Raw genomic sequence first — 25,281 nt, forward strand, 5'->3', positions numbered from 1 at the left:
AATGTTGCCCTTGCTTTTCCTCCAGCTCTCCACATATCTGAGAAAGGACTTTTTATTGCCCTTGATACTCGGAGCTAGTTGGAGTTCAGTTGAAGCCTTGGCTTTGCATTTGTCCTTGTTGAACCTCATGAGATTCCTATTGGCGCATCCTCCAATTTGTCTAGGCCACTCTGAATCCTAGCCCTACCCTACAGCATATTTACTACTCCCCCCAGCTTGGTGTCATCTGCGGACTTGCTGAGGGTGCACTCTATGCCATCTTCTAGATCATTGGTGAAGACATTAAACAAAACTTGTCCCAGGACCAACACATGGATCACTCCACTTGATACCAGCTGCCAACTAGATATCAAGCCATTGATTACTACTCTCTGAGCCCAATGTTCCAGCCAGTTTTCTATCCACCCTACAATCCATTCATCTAGCCCATACTTCTGTACTTTGCCTGAAAGAAAGTTCTGGGAGATCGTGTCAAAAGGCTACTGTGTCAAAATCAAGGTACACCACATCCACTGGTCTCCCTGTATTCATAATGCTAATCATCTCATCATAGAAGGCAAACAGGTTGTTCAGGTATGACTTGCCCTTGGTGAATCCATGGTGAGTGTTTCTAATCACCTTTTTCTCCTCCTAGTTCTTAGAAATGGCTTCCTTGAGGACCTGCTCCATGGTTTTTCCAGGGACTGAGGTGAGGCTGTCTGGTCTGTAGTTCCCTAGATCTTCCTTTTTCCCTTTCTTAAATATAGGCAAAATGTTTGGCCTTTTCCAGTCGTCCAGGACCTCTCCTGATCACAATGTGTTTTCAAAGAGGATGGCTAGTGGCTCTGCAGTCACATCAGCCAACTCCCTCTGAAACCTCGGGTGTATCCCATCGGGCCCCATGGACATGTACACATCCAGGTTTTCTAAATAGTCCCTAACCTGTTCGTTCACCACTGAGGGCTGCTCACGTCCCCCTCAAATTGTGCTGCCCTGTGCAATAGTTTGGAGCTGATCTTGCCTATGAAGGCTGAGGCAAAAAAAGGCATTGAGCACTTCAGCCTTTTCTGCATCCTCTGGCACAAGGTTGCCTCCCCCATTCAATAAGGGACCCACATTTTCCCTAATCCTCATCTTGCTACCAACGTATTTGTAGAACTGCTTCTTGTTACCCTTCACATTCTCTGCTAGGTACTACTCCAATTGTGCTTTGACGTTCCTGACTTCATCCCTGCATGCCCAAGTAATACTCTTATATTCTCCCCTAGTTACTTGTCCAAGTTTCCACTTCTTATAAGCTTCCTTTTTGTGATTTAGTTTAATGCTAAGCCAAGCTGGTCTTCTGCCATACTTGGTAGTCTTCCTGCACATGGGAATGGTTTGTTCCTGCAGTCTCAGTAAGGTTTCTTTAAAGTACAGCCAGCTCTCCTGGACTCCCCTTCCCCTCAGACTCTCAACAGGCCTATCTCCAGTTTCATACTGGAGCTATGAGCAGTCATATGGCTCTTTTACATAAAGTGCAACTCCTCCTCCTCTTCTCCCCTCTCTGTCCCTCCTGAACAGTTTATAGTCATCCATGACAGTCCTCTAGTCAAGCAAGCTATCCCACCAAGTCTCTGTTATTCCAGTCATGTCATAGTCCCATAACTGTGCAAGGACTTCTGATCCTTTCTGCTTGTTTCCCAGGCTCTGTGCATAGGCACCGGAGATAACTAGTTGATTTCTCAAAAAGTCTGAGAGACCTCCCCTGTTGCCTCTTCCTGCTTGCTTTTCCTCCAGGGCTCCTGCTTCCCCACTTACCTCAAGGCTTTCGTTTCCATCTCCTGGTGAACCTAGTTTAAAGCCCTAGCTTTGTTCATATGCCAACAAAGGTGAGGATTGCAGTCCAGGAGGCTCCAGGAAAGCTAGATAAGCATGTCAATAAGAAAACAGTTTGGAAAGAGGAAGCACCAGCTGCTGACGGGAAGAGTCAGGAGAGAGAGAGACCACTAGGGCAGGTTTGGGGCTTGGGAGCTCAACAGACTGAAAGGGAACAACTGAGTGACTTTGGAATGCTCAGGACTGTGCAGGCTTGATTCCCCAATCAAGGGAGGGTTTAACCCTTTGGAGGGGAACAAAGAACCTATGAATGTGTGTCCTTTGCTCCAATAAAGGCTTTGATCAAAGAGGACCTGTCTGTATTGCTGCTTGGGACTTTGGAGTGCAGATATTCACCCCTTTGAGAGATACAGTCCCCCTCTCAGGCATGGCATCTTGAGTCAGGCCCATGGAACAACAAGGAAGGGTTGAATACTAAAAGCACAGGGTCTCAAGAGTGGAAAAGAAACAGGACATCCCCACCCACAACTTCCTGCTCTAGAAACTATGCCTGGCTCTCAGGCTTTTTATACACATGCAGGTGGTGATGCAGGAGGTGTGGGCTGGGGGCTCTTGGAACCACTCTAATTAAAGCGCTTGGAGCATCATGTGTACCAGTGTCCTGGATAAAATATCAGTATCCTCGAAAAGTATCAGTGTCCCTGAAAAATGGTGGTGGGGGTGCTTTAACTAAAGCTCATTGAACAAGCTTTAGTTAAAGCACCCCCACCACCATTTTTCAGTACAGGGATGGTGATGCGCATGATGTTGGAGTCTGCTGGAGCACAGTAATTACCATGCTCTAGCAGACTTGATTAATCAAATCTGCTCTGATGTGCTGTAATTACAGCATGTTGGAGCAGCCTCGATGCACCCTCAGAGACTAGACAAGGCTGCAGCAGTTCTGGGCAAACACTCACCATTGGAGGGACTCCATGACACCGTAACAATTTATAGTGTACCAAGCAGATTTTATAATGTTCCAAGATTTTTGTGGATTGTTCTTTTGGATTTAAACACATACACTCTACACCAAGTGCACTTTAGTTACTCAAATCTCTTTATTCCTCTCTTTTCAATCTGTTTCTTTGTTAATACTGACGTTTTTTCTTGTTATTTTTTAATGTTTACAATCAATACATTTTATAAACAATACAGTATTATATAGAAATAGCTGTAAGAGATATGACAGAGTCTTTTTACATTAGTTGAAGGTTCCTTAGGTATCTTTCACCAGGTACCAAATTAAAACACCACCACACCCTTGATGTCAAGTTTGAGAATCAGGAGTCCATTCTCAATTTTTCTATAAGTCAACCCCCACTGCACCCCGCTTCTCTTCAGTTAAAGAATATAATGTTAAAATATTCTATACAATTTATAGGCCTTTTTCTTGAGAAAGTATCTAGGAAGCTCAGTGTCTATTCAGACTTATTTTACCAGGGTCTTTTTTCTTGGTTTTGCAAACAATTCTTTCTCTTCTGGCAAGTGAGAAGAAGCCATGGCTGTAATTATTTAAACAGTGGGTGTGCATACAAAAATGCTAGTCTATAACTTAGTTTATTTTTATATCTCTTACAAATGTCACATTTGGAAGTGGTACTCACAGAAACCACATACAAAGTTCATGATCCGAAATCACAATTCTCTTTTACTGTAAACAGCTCTGTGTGCTTACATTGAGAGCAGCTGAAAGTAAATTTAATTTCAAACAGGTCTCCAGGTCTTCCAAATAATGGCATCTATTCTAAAGGTCTAAAAGCAATGAATAACAAAACTGTGCAGAATGTGTAAAATAACCTTCCAGTTGAGAGCATAGGCACAAAGCCATCCATGCTACTTTTGCCCTCTGGTAGGTACATTTGAAAAGAGGCAAAGGCAAACCAAGAGAGGAGTATCAAAGTGGTATGCCCTGAAAGACATGCATGGTTCTTTGTTGGCTGTGAGGAGACCAGCCTGCTGTTAGTGATAAGCTGAGGAGAGGCTAAGTGGTATTGAGTTCAATTTGTATCTAGATCCAGCAGCTCAAAATCTCCAAGGAAGACTATGAAAGATAACTAACTAATAGAACAGCATTAGAATGCTGTTTCACAGTTCCCTCTGTTGTGCCTCGGTAACTGGTGCACCCTTGACCTGCGAGCCTGGGTCAGCACGACCAGCTTGGTGCAGAAAGGATTGATGACCGGACAGGTGGGGATTAGCAACAAGTAGGAGTCAGGCGGCTTGGAGTGTAGTGGTTATATGAAAGGTTTATACTACTCATGCTACAGATGGTTGCAGCGTAGTCAGGAGAGCTGACTTGTTCAGTTACAGTGCATAAAACAGAACAATCTAAAGGGGTCTGTTGGTTCATGGGGTTCCTGAGCCGAGCCCTTGCTGTCTAACCCGGAGGCTGGCGCGGCTGCCCGACTCAGTAGTCCTAGAACTGGTCAACAGCTCATGCACAGGAAAAATCTATGATGTACCTTCGATCAATAAACTTCTGAGAGCTCTTTGATGAGAAGGATGAACGGATGAACAAACCGGTATGAATACGCCAAAATGAAGGTTGAATGGTGGGGAGATGTCTGCCAGTGGCCAATCCGCTGACTATGTCTCCTTGGTGTGCACAGAGTTCTCCGCTTTGAGCGGACATCTGCTCTTAGTTATAGTCAGCAGTGACCAATCGCTACATGCCAATTGTGAATATTTACTAACCGCCAATTATGTTCTTACACTAGTGACCTAGATACATATTCACCTGACCTAGATACATATTCATCTGACCTACTTTTACTGCCTTCAGCAGGTTCAAAAGGTTAAGCATGTGATGGGCCTCTTAACCTTGGAGAACAAACTTTTAACAAACTCCAACTGCAATACATAAAGGCCATCAGTGCTGAGGGGTTTGTAGGGCCAGTGTCCTTACTTAGTTATTATAATCTTTTGCTTTGCTTTGCTTTGCTTTGCTTTGCTTTGCTGGCATCGGCACTCAAAATTCAGACATGACACCGTCCATCACCAGTGAATTCCCAGCACAAAACTCAAGTTTTCATACTTCTATATAGTACCTTCTCTATCTTTATGAAATCAGCTCAAACTAATATGGACATCTCATCTCCTAAGTAAAGATACATCTTAAAAAAATTCATAAGGTGAATTGCCTGGCTCTTAGTGGAGTCTGTGTATTTCACCTTGGGGCATTAATTATGTTGAAATTCCTTTTAACTCTGATTTTTTCTTGTATTCTATTTATGTACCCTCCTTTTGAGGACTAGAGAAACTGCAGCACTGTTCTCATGGTCTACTTAGAAGCATCATCTGTTTCTGAAACCTTGATACTAAGGCATAGGATATTTGAATGTGCATGAAGAATAAAATGAGGATTTTCTACTTGTGTGCCAACAATCTGTTCTCTGTATCCCAATGACTGACTGCAGTACTCATTTCAGTAGTGTACTACCTCTCCAGTCTGGCCTTTTATGGGAAATAGAAAGCATCATATCCACCTTCTATTAGGCTGAAGATGCAGCTTTTACATTAGGGAATATACATCAAAATCACAGGTAAAAAAGGACTTAAATGAATATATCAAGCAAACAACAACTCATGTTTCAGAAAGCAGAACAGCGTTCTGATCTGTGTGATGTACTATAGGCTCTATTTTCTTCACAGGTTAAGACGAGGCCTTGTATTCATGGACCTGTTCCCCATTTCTCCTAATCTCCCACTGTTTTAAGATCTTGATTTCAGCTATTCCATCCTCATAGTCTCTTTCCACTGATGAAATCAATATTCCAAAATATCAGTTCACACTTTCAAAGCTTTGTTAGTCTATGGGATGTTAGAGTGGATCAACTGAGTAATTAATAACTTGATAATTTGATGCAACATGCTTTGCTTATACTTACCCAATGAAAAACAAAAAACCCCCCAGCTCAAATCAAGCAGTTTTTAGAGTATTTTCACACTAGCAGATTTATCTATGAAATGGTATCCACTTGGATTTTAGTTCTATACAGTAAAAGGACTCTGTGGGAGGGGATTTATTCAATCTCTTTTGTTGTCTGAGGCTTCTTAGTATCTAAGAGGCCCTGCCATTACTACCTGGGAGAATAGTGTTGCCTTTATTTGGTTTGGACTGAAGAGCATATAAGAGCATATAATGAAACATACCACAGGATTTTTGTAAACTGAAGAAATGAGTGAACAGGATGTTGGTGTTTCCCCATGGATATGCTGATATTTAGAGAGCTCTCAATGTAGTCATGTAGGAAATAAGAACATTTCTTAGTAGACCATGAAAACCTTTAAAGCTGAAAAAGAAACCTTTTCTTTTTTAAATTGATTACTCTGTAGCTGGTCACAGCCAGGGGATGGATTTTGATCCACAAGCATGTGACAGAATTAGGAGAAAAGATGCTGAGAGAGCATAAAAAGGCAAAGACCATTGCAGGCATCTCTGAAAAATCCATATGAGTTTCCTCCAGTAAGCCTAGGTTGTGAAAAGGGAAGATAATTGCTGTCTTAGAATCATAGAAAATTAGGGTTGAAAGGGACCTGGGGAGGTCATCTAGTTCAACTTCCTGCTCAAAGCAGGATTATGCCCAACTATATCATCCCAGAGAAGGCTTTGTCTAGCCAGGTCTTAAAAAACTCCAAGGATGGAAATTCTACAACCTCTTTGGGTAACCTCTTCCAGTGCTTTACTACCCTTTTCACAAGCAGGGTTTCCTAATATCTAACCTAAACTTCTCTTGCTGCAACTTGAGACCATTGCTTCTTGCTCCATTGCTCTTAATGTTTTGTGTGTAATTGCCATTGAAAAGTAAGCATTCACTCACAATTACAATGTGGTGATAGCTAAAATACCACAGTCTTTCACTATAAATAGAATACTACTGTTTCTCAGATGACACCATGTGGTATTTCTGAGTCAAAGTTGATTTTTAATAGTGAGTTGTGGTTGCCAGTTATATGTGGTTCAGCTTATCCTGATGTCTTGTCTGTTATGCCCATTCAGAAGCATTCCTCCTGATTTACATTCTTTTGGTTTTTCCCAGCCATTTGACTGTGTGATTTTTGGTATTACTCTTATTTTGCTTGATATTATTTTATTTGTATTGATTCTTTTCTTTTATGTTAGAATATGAAATTAGGTCAGACACCTATTATACTGGATAACAAGATCTTTAAGGATATCAGGACACTCTATTTGTTTTTGTTTTTGCTGTGCTGGCCCTTTTATTGATTTTTTTCTCTTAATACAAGTAGAACAGCTTGCTTTACTAAAAAAAAAGAACTAAAGAGACTAAACTAAACTTACAAAACTAGGTCTTGTCAAACCCCAAAGACAGCTTTATTGTTTTTGCAATAGCATGCAGACTTTAGGTGAAGACTACTGCTATGAGGCCATTGTGTATAGCTGAAAGGCTGTGAATTGTTTTGCTAACGTTGGTGCACACTGGAGATCTGGTACAGCACATGGTAATACTTTACCCTGTTGGCTGTTATGCTAATGATGTCTTCTCAGCCATATGTGTTTTCTAATCAGAGAAAGGGTAAAACAGATTAGGTTTAGTGCTGATTATGAAAATTATATGAATGTAACTTTAATGACTTCCAAGGACTCCTTGAATTTACTGTTTAAATCAGCTAGCTGAGGTACCACTAGCAGTATAGCTATGTTAGCACAGAGCTCAGCACAGGCTTACCACCTGAGTATGTTCCCAGATTCTTAGGCGGCATTTGCCACCTACACTGAGTTATCCAGTTATAGGCTAGTTCATCTAGGTCTACATGAGTTTCTGCTTTATAGGCCAGTCACAGGGGTACTAAGCAGGTTTCCTTGGGGGTTTGTCATGGAGTCCAGCATTGTTTAATATCTTCATTAATTATATAGATGATGGGACTGAGCTCATGCTAGGCAAATTTATGGATGACACCAAGTTGGGTAGAGTTGCAAACACTCTGGAGGGCAGGGCTAGGATCTAGAATGACCTGGGTAGACTGGAAAAATTGTTCACAATCAAGCAGATGAGAAATAACAAGGACAAGGGCAAAGTCCTCCATGTGGGACAGAACAATTACATGCACAAATACAAGCTGGGGAATGATTTGCTAGGCTGCAGCACTGCAGAAAAAGACTTGGAGGTTATGTGAACTGGATAGAGATAACAGTATGCTCTTATTCCAAAAAGTCCAAAAGCATAGTGGCTTGTATTGATAGAAACATAACTTATGAAGCAAGGGAAGTGATTTTCCCACTCTGTTAGGCACTGGTGTGGAGTACTCTGTCAGGTTTTAGGCTTCTCACTTCAAAAAAGATGTGGGCAAATTAGGAGGAGTCCCACAAAGAATGAAAAAACCTACTGGAGGCTTGGGAAACATGAGTTGTGTGGATAGGATGAAAGAACTAGAGTTATTTAGTCTGGAGAAGAGAAAACTGAGGAGGGATTTGATAACAGTGTTCAAATACCTGAAGGGTGGCTGTATAGAGGTTGAAGATAGATTGTTTTCTGTGGCTGCAGAGGACAGAACAAGGAACACTAGTCTTAAATTGCAGCAGTGGAAATTTAGGTTGGATATTAGGAAGAACTTTCACATTATGAGGATAATTAACTATTGAACCAGGCTACCCAGAGAGGTTATGGAATCTCCATCTTTGGACCTTTCAAGAGCAGAGTAGACAAGCACTTGTTCCAGTGGACTTTAAACTGAGCAACACATAATGTAGGTCTTAGGTTGTCATAGTATTCTTGTAATTTTGAAAATCATAAATGACACTTTCCTAGCCAAAAAAGTGTTACATCCAAGATAGGAAAAATCTATATTAGACCTTATCTTGACAGATAAGAATTGACTGTAGAATTAATAGTTAGTAGGTTTTTAGGTACAAGTGATCATAGCTTAATTCTATTTATGTGCAAACAGAATGAAGTACCAACAAGATACATGCATATTCTTGGTGTTTTTAAAAGATCAATTTCACAAATCTAAAAACAATTATGAGCCAAATCAGTTTCAAAATGTAACCTAACTAGAAAATCATCACTGAATGGATATGGTTCCAATGGCATCACAGGGCACATCTAAATGAGACATTTACTGCCGAATAGACAAATTAGGTCTGCAGTAAATGTTGCACATCTACAGGCTCCTATTAGGCTGGAGTAAACTAATTAATTCCACAGCAGGATCATACTTGGAAATACTATCCTGCTGAAGAGTTTGTTACTCTGCAACAATGAATATGTAGATGCCACCCGGGCTGGTTGGGGCACAAGAGTCCTTCCATGCAGGGCTCCCTGCCAGCTAGCCCCACAATGTACCATGTTGAGCTGAGGGAAGCAGCCCTGGGCTGACAGATTAACCCCCAGCCCTCTGCCAGCTTAGGCTGCTCCGACCCAACTCAACGTGTTGTGGTCCTGGGTGCACATCCAAATGCACACCTGACAGCAATAAACTCCAAAGCAATACACTCCAGAGTTTATTGCTTCACATTAATTGCACATGTACATGTGCCCACGGAAGTGTAATACCCACCTCCTTTTAACCCTCTGTAATTTGTTCATGTGTCCATATTCAAAGAAAAGGTCAAGGAATGATTTGATCAATCTGAAAATACCTTTACGGGGAATGGGACTATGATAACAAAGAACAGAAAGGTATAACTAAATCCAGCATCTGGAAGCTAGACAAGTTCAAACTAACTTTTGAATATAGGCCAGTCAGTCTTACCTTGGTCCTTGGGAAGACCTTTGAGAAAATTATCAAGGAGCATATCTGCAAGGCCCCTGCAGGGGAGGTAATACTCAGGGACAACCAACATGGGTTCATTGAGGGCAGGTCCTGCCTGACTAACCTGGTTTCTTTTTATGATCAGGTCACAAAGTCCCTGGACGAGGGTGTCAGGGTGAATGTCGTCCTCCTGGACTTTAAGAAGGCCTTTGACACAGTTTCCCACCACATTCTCTTAAAAAAACATGGTGACTGCAGCATTGATGCCTGCACAGTCAGATGGGTGGCAACGTGGCTAGATGGTCACACCCAGAGAGGGGTTGTGGATGAGTCATTTTCGACCTGGAGGGATGTGGGTAGTGGAGTCCCCTAGGGCTCGGTCCTGGGGCCAGTACTGTTCAACATATTTATCAGCAATCTGGATGTGGGTGTGGAACGCATGCCATTCAAGTTCACTGATGACACCAAGTTGTGAGGTGAAGTGAGCACTCTGGAGGGGAGGGACAGAATCCAACTAGATCTGGACAGGTTACAGTGGTGGGCGGATGAGAATAGGATGGAATTCAACACAGACAAGTGCAAGGTGCTACATCTAGGGAGAAGGAACCAGCAACACACCTATAGGCTGGGAAACACCCTTTTTGTCAACGTAGCAGCAGAAAGGGATCTTGGAGTCATTGTTGACTCCAGGATGAACATGAGCCGCCAATGCAAGGAAGCAGTCAATATGGCTAACCGCACCTTGTCGTGCATCTACAGATGCATCACAAGCAGGTCCAGGGAGGTGATCCTCCCCCTCTATGCGGCATTGGTTAGGCCACAGTTGGAGTACTATGGCCAGTTCTGATGCCACACTTCAAGAAAGATGTGGCTAGCGTTGAGAGGATCCAGAGGAGGGCCACTCGCATGGTCAAGTGGCAGCGGGGCAGGCCCTATGAGGAGAGGCTAAAGGAAAGATTCCACAAGAGAAGGTGTAGAGGGGATCTGGTGGCCATTTACAAACTCACCGGGGGGACCAGTGGGAATTGGGGGAGGCTCTGTTCTCGCAGGCACCACCTGGGGTAAGAGGAGTAATGGCCACAAATTGTTAGAGAGAATGTTGAGGCTGGACATCAGGAGACATTACTTTACAGTTAGGGCTGCCAGGCTCTGGAATGGGCTCCCAAGTGAGGTGGTGCTCTCTCCTACCTTGGCAGTCTTTAAGAGGAGGCTGGACACAGATATTTGGCTGGGGTGATATGACCCCGGTACCCATTTCTGCCCAGGGCGGGGGGTCGGACCTGATAATTTGTTTAGGTCCCTCCTGACCCTAAGCACTATAAAGCTATGAAACTATAAAAATGAGGCATACCTTTTTAACAATAGAGTAGTTACTGGAAAAACTAGCATACCTGAAAAAATGTAAATTAGACTGAATCTTTTACTGTAACATGTTCTCCAGTTCTATTGAGCTTAAGACAGACACTTATTCAGGTGACTCCTATGACCTGCACTATGCAAGTGGTCAAAGCATATTATCACAATGGTCCTTTTCTGGCCTCTTAAAATCTTTTAATCCTATTAATGAATCTGCTTCATTGGATGAATGTCAACAGAGATGAAATGAAGTCCATTATACATAATTATAGTCTTTCATAGACTGAAAAAAAGAAAAAAATAGTGCCAGCTAGTCAGGAAATTGCATGGATCTTTTAATAGCTCTATCTGTAATTATGCACAGATGCTATGGGAGCAACTGTGTAATTCTATAAAACTACAAACCTATATTTCAGTTCAAAGAAGACTAGTTAACTAGAAGACATTGTACAGGAACTGAGTGAAATGTGACTGTAGTATTGCAAGGTTTTGAGCTGACGAAGTCACTATACATAATTTGTTATTTGGATAGAGATCTTAATACGTAAAAAAGGCTGATAGATATGAAGCCACTTCCTGAAAAAATGGCATTTTTTCCCATGCAAAGACTGTCTTAAAATACATCAGGAATTTTTCAGTAAATTGGCTGAAAATCATTTTGATGTTTAGCGTGCTGCATGTATGGCTAGTGACATGTGCAGAAAAGGTAAATTTGTGTGGCAGCATCTGTAGCCATGGAAATAATCCCTGTGTGGAAAGATAAAGTACTCTAATGTAAACGGTACATCTGAGATTCTCACAATCTGTTCACAGACAACTTGCAAAAAGAAAGAAGTGAAATTCATCAAGAAAGCTATTCTGCATGAAAGACACACCCACTTCTATTTTGAAAGTATTTTCATGTGCACCAGCAAGCAACCAAGCAACAAAACCATTTTTAAATGAGATCCCTAAGGCCAGGGAGAAGCAAATTTTCTGTACTGCACTGTAGACAAATCCCACAGATAACATGTAAAATTCTGCTGTCTACTGTTGAGTTAGACAACAAAGAAATCAAAGACAGTCTTATTTCTCTTCTCTTATCTCTCATGCACAACTAGGGCAGGACTGCAATTTTGTACTGAGAACAAAATAATGGTGGGTATGTCTGGTGACCCAGATACACAGAGGCAGTGCACTAGTTTGCTCAGCAGGCCCAGCCTACACCAGTGTAGAGCAGGCATTAACAGGGTGCACATTGCTCCCTTTTGAAAAACAGCAGTTCCTTGCATCATCCCATGCGTTTCTTCTGACTCATCTGCTCTTTTCCACAGTAATATCTATTCTTGGGAACCAAACCATGTCTAATACCATTCTACTTCCCTTTATTTCATACCTCTTAGAGTGTGGATAGATGTAACAGTTAGCACATTTCAAATACACATTAAACCACTAGGGCGCATCCAGATGAGCACACAAATGAGGTTTCCAGAGCTGCAGACCCATCTGCAGTACCACAAACCGCACACACTGCACATGCACAAATTTGCCAGGCTGCTAATTTGCACTGTGGCAGGGTTTTTTAACACCAGGAGCTCCCAGTGTCAGAAAAACCCATGACAGAAAAAAGTGGGGCAGCACACATGGCTGCAACATGTGCCACCTGAAACTGGAACCTGGCCAGCCAAAGCCATGTTCTGGCTTCTGGCCAGCCTCTGTGCACCCTGATCGCTGCTGCTGGAGCCCTAGGAGGCCCCACAACCCCAGGTAAGGCTGCTGGAGCCAGCCCAGGTGCTGGCCCCAGCCTCCCCTATCCTACCTGTGGCAATTTGCTGCACGCCAGAGCACATCTACCTGCCTTTTCCCTAAGGACAGGTAGCAGCAGCACAACTGTGAGCTGCTGTTATTTGTCCTTAGGGAAACGCATGTATGCCCTTGTCTGGATGTACCTCTAGAGTCTAGACATACAGACTATGTTAGGTATAAACTTCCTGGAAAATTCCTGGTTTAAACTTCCTGGAATATTTAAAAAACACACTGGGTGGAATCAAGTACTGTTTGGAGCTGGTCCTCCATGAACCAATTCAATGTGATGTGCAAACCCAGCAACCCTTCCACTCCAACCCCCTGCTCCAATCCAGGTCTTCCTAGAGAAAACTGGGCACGGATCCCTGGAAGGGATGATGGTCTAGGAACTCTACTGCCCTCTGGTGGCACTTTGGCACTTTGGCAGCAATACTTTTAGAACCCTTAGCAGTGTACCTGTGGATACTTCTTTCCAGAGGTATTTGTGAATAGGTTCCAATCAATGACATTTTTGAATGGTTCAAATGTTATGTCTGTTTGCACCTGTAGTAGTAAAATAAAGCTTTCACCCAAAATGCTAGAAAAATAAGTGAAAGTTAAGTCAGGGACAAACAAAAACCTCTACCTGGCAATGCCACGTCCTATACAAATAAGAAATTGGTGTATCTTGGTCAGTAGTATCCATATAAAGCACAAAGTAGAGCTCTGTAGGGCAGTATTTCTAACTGTCATCATTTCTGAAAAGAATAGGTGAAAGTTGTATACAGATTCAAAGCTGAGTGTACATATCCATTAAGGTCATAAAAGAGCAAGATACGGTACATACTGTATAGCATTGACAAAAAAAAGATAATGCATATATTAGATGTTTAAGTGTTCTAAGGAAGAGGCTGCTGAATAGTCCTAATCAGTCATACTTTTTCTATTTATATAACTGATATTTTAAAACAAGAAAAGAAATGGCTTTTTTAATAGTTCAGAGAATTTCCATAAACTTTAAAGATAACTAAGACTTTCTGCTTTGACTTGTAGCAAAATCTGGTAGTCTAGAAAATGCAGAAACTATATAGATTGCAAATTTTAAACACCCTCCCCTCACCACCATCACACACATAGGAAGCTAATTTTATGCTCACAGATTTCACTCAAACACACTATTGTACACTTTCCAATTTCAAGCATAGACTTTATAGAGAGAGAAACTTGGAGGAGATCTTGTCATTTTAAAGGAAAAGTCGGTGGCAGTGTATATGTTCATTACAGACAATGTCCCAGAACAGATAACCTATGCCAGAGGTAGGCAAAATATGGTCTATGAGCTGGATCCAGCCCACCAAGGGATTTTATTCAGCCAGTGGTCGGTCTCTCAGCCCCACCCAGGCCAGGTTGAAGGGCAGCCTGGGCCATAGTGCACAAAGCCAGTCTTGCTCTTTATGGGTGTACAGCAGGGCTGGAGTAGTGTGGCAGCAGGACTCCACTTCCTGGTAGCCCCAGCATTGGCAGTTCCTTCCAGTTGCCACTGCCAGTGTCACCACTACCACCAAACCCATCCCCACTGCATGGGTAATCCAACCCGTTCACCCCACAGCCACTGCTGGGCCATCGGACAGAGCAGATGATGTCTTTATGGAGACTAGCCTGGGAAACCTATGGGCAGGTCATGCTTGGTCGTAAGGACGGGACAGGCCTGCAGGTGAGTAGGGACCAGCAGCTGGGAGTGGGATGGACAGACAGGCAGGGCTGAAGTCGGGGCCAAGATCATGAGGCAGTGCCAATACGGGGTTGGGGTTGGGGCAGAACTGCAATTCACTCGCTGCATGATGGATTGTGACTGGCCCAACCCAGGAGTGGGACAGAGTGCATGCCCATGACCTGGCCCCTGCTGCCCCTCCCACAGCACAAGTGTACACAGTACAAAACAGCTGCAGAACAGTGTGGCCCGGCAGTGTGGGGTGGCCTAATTGGGTCACAATCCATCGGGGGTGCCCTGCGCTACAGGCTACACTGCTCTACAGCTGCACTGTACTGGGGCTGCCTGTCTGCACCCATGCTGGGGTGGGGGCAGCAGGGGCTGGGTCATGCGTGTGCACTCCGCCCCCTGCCAGGGATGGGTCAGTCATGATCTGTTGTGCAGGAAGTGGATCATGACTCTGTCTCAGCCCCGGCCCTGGTGTTGGCCCAGGCCCCACATTGTCGCTGCCTTGAATCCTGGCCCCAGCCCCAGAGCTGCACCTGCCCTCCCAACCCTGGATGTTACTTCCTGCCCACCCAGAGCCCTATCCCATCTCATCTGCCCAGTTAGGGAGTTTTGATGAGCTGTTGCAGGTGGAGGGGGGTGGGGAGAGAGCTGTGATAACCCAGCCTGCAATAGCTCACCAAAACTCCCTAAGTGGCCCTCTAGCCCAAATAATTGCCCATGCCTGGCCAATGCTGCAGAGGCTTTGAGGACATAGGCTATAGCATTCTGGAAACTTTCCTGTGCATAAATTAATTCATGTAGAAAATGCTTAGCTATCATTGACATGTAAGAATGTACACAGGAAAATAACAAATATAACATTAAGAGATTCTTATGTAGATTTTTGAGCCAGTAGCAAAGCTAGTCGAGGCACTTGTTTAACTTGCTTAGAAAATGATGCTTTGCTCATCAATTAAAGAATGGCACTGAAGCTTTCATTCATCTGCTTTTGATCCTATATTCCTTTCTGTCCTGCTCTCTCTTGCTCTCTGTTTTTTGCTACAATAATTAAATATGGCTCTGAAAGCATGTTAAATAATTAAAATTATCTAGCAAGGTGCAGAATACTGTGGTCATAATGTAGGAAAGCACTAAGCACAATCTCAGTTTCAAGTACATGAAGAAGCATTTATGTCAATGGAATTAGTTAAGCACATGGTTTGCTGGACTGAGGCCAGTGTCTGTGTGCAAAATCAAGCTGAGATACCGGTCTTGTAGGCCATTATATATGGGCACTCCTCTTGACTTCCACCTATTTACTGTTAACTGCACCCCTCCCCACCACTGATTTAGGTTGAATTAGTTATTGATACTGAGCGTGTATTTGATTTGATTGTGAATACCTTACTTCTGTGGCTGGTATAAATTATTACAATAACATAATCTATTTTCAATATATAATAATAGATCATTCAGATTCTTGTGTAAAAATGTGAATAATTTGGGGAAAAATTTCTATAGAAATATTTTGACATAAACTTCTTGATGTGAGGAAATGTAATATCTCTGTTGTTTGTCGTTCATTAGTAGGGCTGTGTGAAATGTCGACAGGTATTTCATTTCGAAGGTGTTTCGATGCATTTTGAGCTCAAAACAGCAAAATTTAAATGAAACAAGGTTTCAAAACAGCTTCAAAATGAAATGAGGGCACTCGAAACATTTCAAAAGTTTTGAAATGTTTTGAGGTTCAAAGCCAGGTTTGCTGCAGCGCAAGCCCCCAGATCTGTGCAGGTCCCTGGATCTGCATGCAGAAGAACAGCAGGTTGCCGCTGCCAGCCAGGGACAGCACCAGCACCAGCACCAGCTTCCCAGCACTCAGCAGGGGCTGTGGCCGGCACTGGTCCCAGCAGGCAGCAGCAGCCTGCTGTCATCCCATGCACAGATCTGGGGGCCCATGCCCCCCAGGAGGAGTCTGGTACAGCTCCACAGCCCTCCCGGGGGGTGCAGGCCCCCAGATCTGCACGCAGGATGACAGCAGGCTGCCACTGCTGGCTGGGGCCAGTGGCAACACCAGGTTTCCCAGCACTCAGCACGGGCTGCACCCAGCACCAGTCCCAGCCGGCAGTGGCAGCCTGCTGTCATCCCACACACCGATCCAGGGGCCCTTTCCCCCCCAGGAGGAGTCTGGCACAGCCCCACAGCCCTCCTGGGGGGGGTGCAGGCACCCAGATCTGTGCATGGGATGAGTGCACAGAGTGCTGCTGCTGCCAGCTGGGGCCAGCACCAGCACTGGGTTCTTCCCAGCACTTGGCATGGGCTGCACCCAGCACCAGTCCCAGCCGGCAGTGGCAGCCGGCTGTCATCCCACACACCGATCCAGGGGCCCTTTCCCCCCCAGGAGGAGTCTGGCACAGCCCCACAGCCCTCCTGGGGGGGTGCAGGCACCCAGATCTGTGCATGGGATGAGTGCACAGAGTGCTGCTGCTGCCAGCTGGGGCCAGCGCCAGCACTGGGTTCTTCCCAGCACTTGGCATGGGCTGCACCTAGCACCAGTCCCAGCCAGCAGTGGCAATATGCTATCATCTCACATGCAAGTCCAAGGTCCTGCTTCCCCCTGGGAAGAGTCTGGCACAGCTCCACAGTCCTCCCAGGGGGAATGGCCCCTGGATCTCTACACGGGATGACAGCATGCTGCTGTTGCCAGTTGGGGCCAGTGCCAGCACCAGCCTTTCTGGCACTTGGTGCCCAGCAGTGGCAGCCTGCACTTGGCACCTGGCAGCGGCAGCCTGCTGTCATCCTGTGGGTACATCCAGGGGCCCATGGCCCCTGGGAAGAGTCTGGCACAGCCCTGCAGCCCTCCCGGGGGGGGCGGGGCAGGCCTCCAGATCTGTATGCGGGATGACAGCAGGCTGCTGCTGCCAGCTGCAGCCAGCAGCAGCACTGGGTTCTTCCTGGTGCTCACCACGGACTATGCTGGGCAAACCTGGGTGCTGGCACTGGCTCCAGCCAGCAGTGGCAGCTTGCTGTCATCCCACATGCAGATCCAGGGGCCTTTCTCCTTGAAACTTAGCAGACTTCATGCCCTCAAAAGGGGATAGTATCCCTGCAATTTTCATCTGAATCATGCAAGAAATGACAAAGTTATAGGCATTTTCAGGATTCCCCATTATAGCCTATGGTTGAAACATTGAAATGCATCAAAACAGTGAAGCAGTTTCGACGAAATTAAATGAAACAGTGCTTTGAAATTAAATGACAAAATGAAACGAAACACAAGTCAAAATGAAATGGTGCTATTTCACACAGCCCTAACCTTTATCACTCTAAATGTGACTTAAGCTACAAACACAATCACGCACAATGAAATATAACGAGCCCTTAATGTGAAAATCAATTTGTTTACATGGGAGAGAAGAGCTGTGCATTTGCTTAGATGGAAAAAGCCTAATTTCTCATCACTCTGTAGAACATTTATGCTTGTCATTCCCCTTAGGGCTGGCTGAAGAACTCTTCATGAACTGAGGCATGGCTGCAGCATGATCTAATGGACTCAATGGGACAGCGCTAATTCTAGCTCTCTTACTGATTTGCTCTGTGGTTCTTAGGGACATTAGGAGGACTAGTATAGGTAATAGCTGTACAAGATTTCAGTGTATAAAATACTGTGGATTTGACTATGAAGTCCTAGAGCAGACTGGGAGGTAGATCATAACACCAAAGAAAAGATTGAGGAAGGTGTCCGGCACCAGGTCAATATCATGTGCAACATCCATCCCCTTCTGCTTTCCTGAATACTTAAATTCTGGCAAGTACTTCCCTCTTATCTGAGACAATTTAGGATAAACTAGGCATCAGGCATTACCTTGCCTACTTTGCTTTCAGAGACCAATTTGGATAGTTGTTCACAAAGTATGCCTACTGGGTTTTCTGACCTTATAACCAGGCTATAGATTATAAATTATTCTGGGGTGGGTCTTTCTTAAACTCTTCCATTGGTAGCATTCCACTGTATCTATATTGTCCATCTTAAGCTGTGTTTGGTAATGGACAATATGCACTTAAAATCAGGTAGTCACTCTGTATGCTCTGGCTGTACCCAAGAAACTGGGACTTTGGCAAACTATAAAAACCTCCTAAAGCTGAAGGAGTTAGGTGCCTTAGTAGCTGATCTGAACTGCTTCTAACCATGTACATTAGCCCAAGCCCAGGTGCTTCAGGAGTCTTTTCAAGCCAAAATGGAGGTGCTAGTTAATCTCACATAGAGAGTTTTACAGCTGTTGGAGTGGTGCTGATCTGAATTGTTTTTTATGGCTTCAGTATAAATATATAAAATAAATAAATACATTATGCCTAAATCCTCTTTTGGCACCTAAGGCCACGTCCAGATGTGCAGGGGCATGCGCTTACAGTGGTAAAAATAGTAGCAGCACAAATTTGTTCTGCTACTTTTTGCCGTAGCACACACCCCTGTACATGTGCTTTGTTGAAGGACAATTATCCTGCTTTGGGCAAACTACCCTTGCCCAGCTCCTCTTGGCTTCTGGGATACTGGAGGAATCAGGCCACAACTAAAGGAGTGGAGATGCTCTGGCTAGCATCCAGATCATCTCCCTGAAAGACCAAGCCGTGGTGTCTGCCAGTGCAAACTTCTGTTGCATGTGCTGCACCATGTTTTTTCCTGGAGCTTTTTTTTTAATACCAAGATTTCCTACTAGCAAATTTTGGCCCCACACTGAAAATTTGCAGTGTGGGGCACATTTTAACATTCTTTGTGTGTGGTTTGTAGCACCACAAACTGCACACCCCTGCTTGTTTGGACACGGTGTATATATTCAATTTGGATCTCTCTTTAAGTGACTTTTGAAGCAGACACTTAGGGTCATAAATTTTGATGCCTATGTGTTTATTCTCAGATGCACTGTTTTGCGAAAGACCTTCTTTCCCTCATTCTTCAGTATCAAAATAAAACTCTGTCATGAACCAATGATCTTTCTCAGTTAACCTAAAGATAAAACTGAAAACTTAGTCAGGCTACAGATGCTTCTCAGCATGTAAATAATATGTTACAGTATAATCCGAATCAATAGATCTTTGGGCATAATTATCCCCATTACTTCCCTTCTCCTACTCTGACCCCGAAGATTTTGGTATTTGAAATTAAAAACATGAATCATAAATTGTAGCTTGAAGCTAAAAAATGATTCAATCTCTGAGTGTTCCTTTAGAATTTCAGCCAGGCAAAACTAATTCAGCCCAGTCTCACTGAAGTGCTTGGAGCAGTCTATCTAAACATCATGGTCCTTCTTAATTTCCAGAATGCTCACACTGCCTCCAATTAGGATGAAAGTGACAAAAGTGACTATGCCATTGAAGTTGACTAACTTGACTCCCTCAAGTGTGGGTTGAGAGAGTTTGAAAACTATGAATAGCAGTCCTTCAGAGTCAGGTCAGCTTAGATACCTTTGACCTCTCTAAAGGCTAAACAAAACATTGGTAATAGCAAGAATTCTGCCTTATTTAAATAGCCGTTGGATTTGATACACTGAACTAGCCATTGTGGGGACCTTGTTTCTATTACACATCAAAGTTACAAGTTCAATAATTTCAGTAAGTCTAATTACTGCAGTCAATTTCTTGCCATTTCCATGAATAATCCAGAACTCTTAACAAATATGGGGATTGCCAAATGTTCTACTTTAATCCACATCCTGTCTTCAACTATGGCTTGTACTACTGTATGAATGGCTGGAAATTCACAGGAATTTCCTAAAAGACTTGCACTAGACCATTACACACTGCAATAGGGAAAAGGTTATTTATGCCTATGAGAGAGGTGGCAAATCAACATGCCAGAAAAACTTTGACCACACCTGGCCACAGTACTTGCCAACATGTGGTATTACAAGAGGCCAGAACTGAGGTTGGCTTTGTCTTTCAATTGAGCAATGTCTTTCCCTATGCACTGAATGAATCAATAGTCCCATGGAAAAAAATGTGATAGTAAAATAAAACTACAAATTAAGGTTAAGGTGGCATTTCTTTAGTTTTATATGCTTGACTTTGCAACCATAATAATGTTCTTTTAGCTCATATCATTGTTTTTTCCTGTGTAACACATTCATAGTGTATAGTAAAGCTTTCTACATGTAGTAGAAACTTAAATATATAATATTCTTTCATGCATATTGGGTAAACAAATTTGTCATGAGCCACAATATAGAAATATTTCTAATCAGTCAGATTAATTATTACTACAGCTAGTGGGATATGAGAATCAAAGTAGAATATTTTGGTCTTAAATCATGGCTATTCCATAGCAAAATTCACTTGAGGTAGCCCAGATGGGATTATAAAGAAATGCACGAACATGAAAAATTATTAGGGAGGAAAAATACAGGCAAATTTTTTTGCATCTTCAGAAAGGTTTGGTTTGAATGTGAAGGAGTTTGTATTGGTATTTTATTTCACCTGCACTCGTTTCCCCATCCCTTATTTAAATTTCATTAATTTTGAAGATATTAGTGAATTTCAGAAAGTACAGAATCCACTACAAATAAGAATGAATGTGTAGCAGGCTTGCCTTTTGGAGCTTGGGTTGAGTCCCAGGCTTGAAATCTTGCTGTTTTGATTGGTGGAGCCCATCCACCAATCAGGAGGCAGCTAGAGCAGTTAAGTCATGCCCCTTTCCTGAGAAGAGGAGGCAAGGAGTTTCCCCCCCCATGCCAGACCTGATTGAAGACTGCAACACTCAGGTCCAGAAGACTTCAGGGGTGGAGCCCTGTAGAGTATAAAAGGAGCTGCGTGCTCAGCATGAGGGAACGCATCTGGGACAGAGAAGAGAGAAGAGCTGGACCTAGAAGAGCTGAGGAGAGCTGCTCAGCAGGGCGAAGCAGTAGCTCTGAAGTGCCCCTGAAGACTTCCATCAGTGTGGAATGGCGGACGGCTCTCAGTGTGCAGCACAGCACACAGCATCCAGACCCTGGGAGCTGCATGAGGTGGCTTGGGTCTGCAACTTCTGACATGTGGACACAGTGCACAGGCTGGTACATGGAGTAGGACCTTTGGAGTACTTGGGCAGCTCAGGTCCTCAACCGCCGGAACGAGACTGAGAGCTCAGTGCAGGAGACACTGCATGGACGATCCTGGAGTGGACCAAGCCTGGTGCTGCATGAGACAGACCAGGCCTCCGACCCATAGCAAAAGGTTGAGTCCAGGGAGCCAGATGGTGCTTGGGCTACTGAGCCAGCAGACAGGGCCATGCCAGAGGCCCCAGAAGCCCTGCATAGAGGAGCCCTGTTCTAGGGGATAGTGACCCCCCCGAAGCCCACTGCAGGTGAGAGAGCAGCTTGATGCAGAGCACGAGGGCCACCTTCCAGGCCTGGGAGCCATGAGTTGCAGGGAAAGGAGCATTCCCACAGGGGAGGGGGAGTCCCCCCTAGTTAAATAAGGGCTCCTGAAAGTGGAGGACCCACTGGGAGGGACCCCCCTAAAGTTACCAGCTTCCTTATAGGGCTTGGGAAAAGCCCAAGGGCATTGGGGTTTCCCCTTGGGATTAAGTTTATCTTTGGGGTTTATCTGTTTCAGATCAGATACTTACCTGTGACTTAGCTGTATCTGGAGCACTGGCATAAGGTTTTATGTCATTTACCCAGAAGTTATTGTTTATGTTACTTGTCTAGGTATCTTATAAATATATATATATTGTACATATGTTTATATCTATGTTCCTTTCCCTTGTGAGAAGTTAATGTAAATAAATGTGTATATAGTTAAGTCCCCTGACTGTCCTGGCCCAGTTCTATAGGGACGGAGGGAAACTGAGAGGTCTGCAGTGCCCCGCCCCCCGCCATTTCCCCCTGCCACAGAACACCTGCCAGCTAACAATCCCCTTCAATTGGAGAAGGGGAGTATATGCCTGAGTTACCTAGGCTACAAATGCAACATTGCTTGGGTCATATAGTCTATCTTGAATTACATGTCTTTCTCCATTATGGGTATATGTAAAGATAAATCATGGGCAAGCTGGTGTTCCATTCTGTTACCACTCTGGTAGTATGTTTTCTCTTTTTCTCCTTTTTTTCAAATATGTAAAATCAGTGAAGTGAATTGCATTTGACTTTCAGAGGAGTTAAATAAAATTGGTATCTTAAAGTGATGATGATGCATAAAAATAATGAAGATAATTATCAGGTCCATTAAAGATGGCTATGAACTTCAAGAGAAATTTCATGAATAGGCATCCCCCCTGCCTTCTCAGATGCTCCTGTGGTTTCCACTTCCCCTCTTACATGATCTTGTTGAAGGATTAAGTTGAAATGAAAATAGAGAAGAAAAAATGTAATTTTAATCTACACAAGGGAATCAATTTAAAATGTGGAAAATTCACAAATCAATAGTATTAAAACAGTTATTGGATTTAAATATTAATAGGATGGGAGGAATTGATGGACTTGAACCAAAGCTACTTAAAAGTAAAGCACATTATATAGCTAAACCATTAGCTTGAAATAAGAAATCTAATTTTCTTACAACTAATATACTTACAAATTGGAAATATTCTGTTGTGACCACAGTCCATAAAAGTGAAGACTAACATCTCTACTGCTTTTCATTTAACTCAGTGAATGCCACATACAATTCAAACATACTCCTCTTTTTGTTAGTACCTTGATACATTTCAGTAGGAGATAGAAAAGTACTTCTTCATGATCCACTGTCCATGAATCAGATAAACTTATCTTTAAAAAAAAGCAGACAAACTAGGTACCCAAGGCTTTAATGCTGGAACTAAGCTTGCCATAGGCTTCACAACAGGAAAAAGATCAAGTCCAATATATTTAGAGGAAATATCTCAAAAGTTACAAAAAAACCAATGAAGTTCTAAGTTTAAAATAAGGCCTGCCTTAAAAATGCCAAATGAAATCTATAGGAACATATACTCAAAATTATGTTTAAAAATGCCAATGCTTGTTTACATAACTATATTTAGCATTCATTATCTGGTTTTTGTTGGTTCCTGTAATTGTTTTACCGAAGGCTATATGTTTCTATGAGTGCAGTTAATTATTATTAGTGGTAGTAGAATTAATACTAATTATATTTTAATAAGCACATACTACTACTAATATTAAACATCCTTAAACACAGAAGGTAATGAATGCATAACTCTTCAGTACTCCTTGGGAGGTGTTGGAAACAACCAAAGTCATAAATTCATGGTTAAGTTTCATATGCCACATGTAAACACAACTCATCCCTAATGATGACATCACTGAAGTTGCATCAGCAAAGAAAAAGATCCATTACATTTTGCAGTAGTGTGGAAGAGAACCCGTGTCAGTATATAGAGTTATAAATTGACATACTATGTGTGCTGCAGTTTCAGCTGTGCTATACTCAAGGTGTTCGCAAATTCTATGGCAATAAGTGTAGTTAGGAATCACAGTAGAAGAGACATTTCACAGGAGACATTGGGGATGTTTTCCTCAGATTGCTGGCATGGCTTTTATCTCTATGGTTTGGATTTCTGAGCTAAAAACATCCATAAGGAATAAAATATAAACCAGTGTTCATCTGTTTTCTTGAAAATATAAGTTTCATAGGCTTTTTTAACATCCAGTCAGAAACCATTGCTACATGGTATGATGGTTCTGGAAGGTAGCCAGGAGCTGGAGCCAGAACCCTGCATGCCCGCCAGGAGCAGCAGGAACAGAGCAGCACTCGGCTGGCTACAGCAGCACCAGAAACAGCCCACTGGAAGCTGATGCTGCTCCTGCCCCTGCTGCACCATGCCACACTGTTCCAGGTGGGTGGGCAAGCAGCTTCAATGGAGTGGCTCCTGCCCTAGTGTGGGGGCTCCAGTTTCAGCTCTTGACTGTCTTCCTGAGAGCTGGAGCCAGAGCTCTGCATGCTGGGACAGCATAGCAGGGGCAAGATCAGGAGCAGAAGCCACCACTAGAGATGGAGGCGGGGGAGGAATGGAGCAGCACGCGACTGGGTTACAGGTACCAGCAAGAGCATGGCATGGTCTGCCCCAGTGTGAGCAGGTGGGGCTCAGCCGCATACAGAGTGCCACAGGGACAGTACAGACGACAGTGCCCAAGGGAGCTCTACTGCACACACCCTCACCTCCTTTCACTCCTCTCACTCACAGCAGGCTTCTGGGATCTAGCGCCCAGGCAGCACCCCTCACACACACATCCATGCAAATTCCACCCCCACACACACACACCCTTCCCCACACCCCTCCAGGGGACAGGAATATTTAGGCAGTGGACTTAGGCCCCAGGCTCCAGTCTTGAGCTGTCACTGCCTGGAAACCTGGTCCCATGATCCCAGCCTCACCTGCCCCTCCCGCTCCTGAACACTGCTCCCCACCCACCCACACCCCCATAGAGAGTCTTAGTTGTTTTGGGGAGAGGGGGAAGTGTTGACCCAGCCCACAACAGCTCATCAAAACTCCCTATGTGATCCTTGGGCCCAAATAATAGCCAACCCCTGCTCTAAAGCATCTACTTCTTGCCATTGTGAGAGATACTGAGCTAGATGGGCCATTGGTCAGATCATGCATGATACTTCCTATGTTCCTATGAAACAGGCTGACATACAATGGAAGGTGCCCATCTTTTTAGATGAAACTGCTGTGTAGATGTGTATATGTAAATAGTTAATAGATAAGTGACAGCATATGTCACTCAAGAATATCAAGAATAGATCCCATAGGGTTTGGGTTTCGGTGATTAATAAAGCTTGTGTACTGGTCTACTCAATCTGCTCTTTACACCTGCTTTTAATCTCTTCTGGCAGTATTTATCTGTGAGATGCATTCCAGGATATCTCGTATTTGATTTTTCAGTAAGTCTTAAGTTTATTCACAGGATGATAATGAATACAAACTTTTCTGAGGA

Source organism: Gavialis gangeticus, unplaced genomic scaffold (genome assembly GCF_001723915.1).
Source record: "Gavialis gangeticus isolate Ggan-Ray unplaced genomic scaffold, GavGan_comp1, whole genome shotgun sequence".
NCBI lineage: Eukaryota > Metazoa > Chordata > Crocodylia > Gavialidae > Gavialis > Gavialis gangeticus.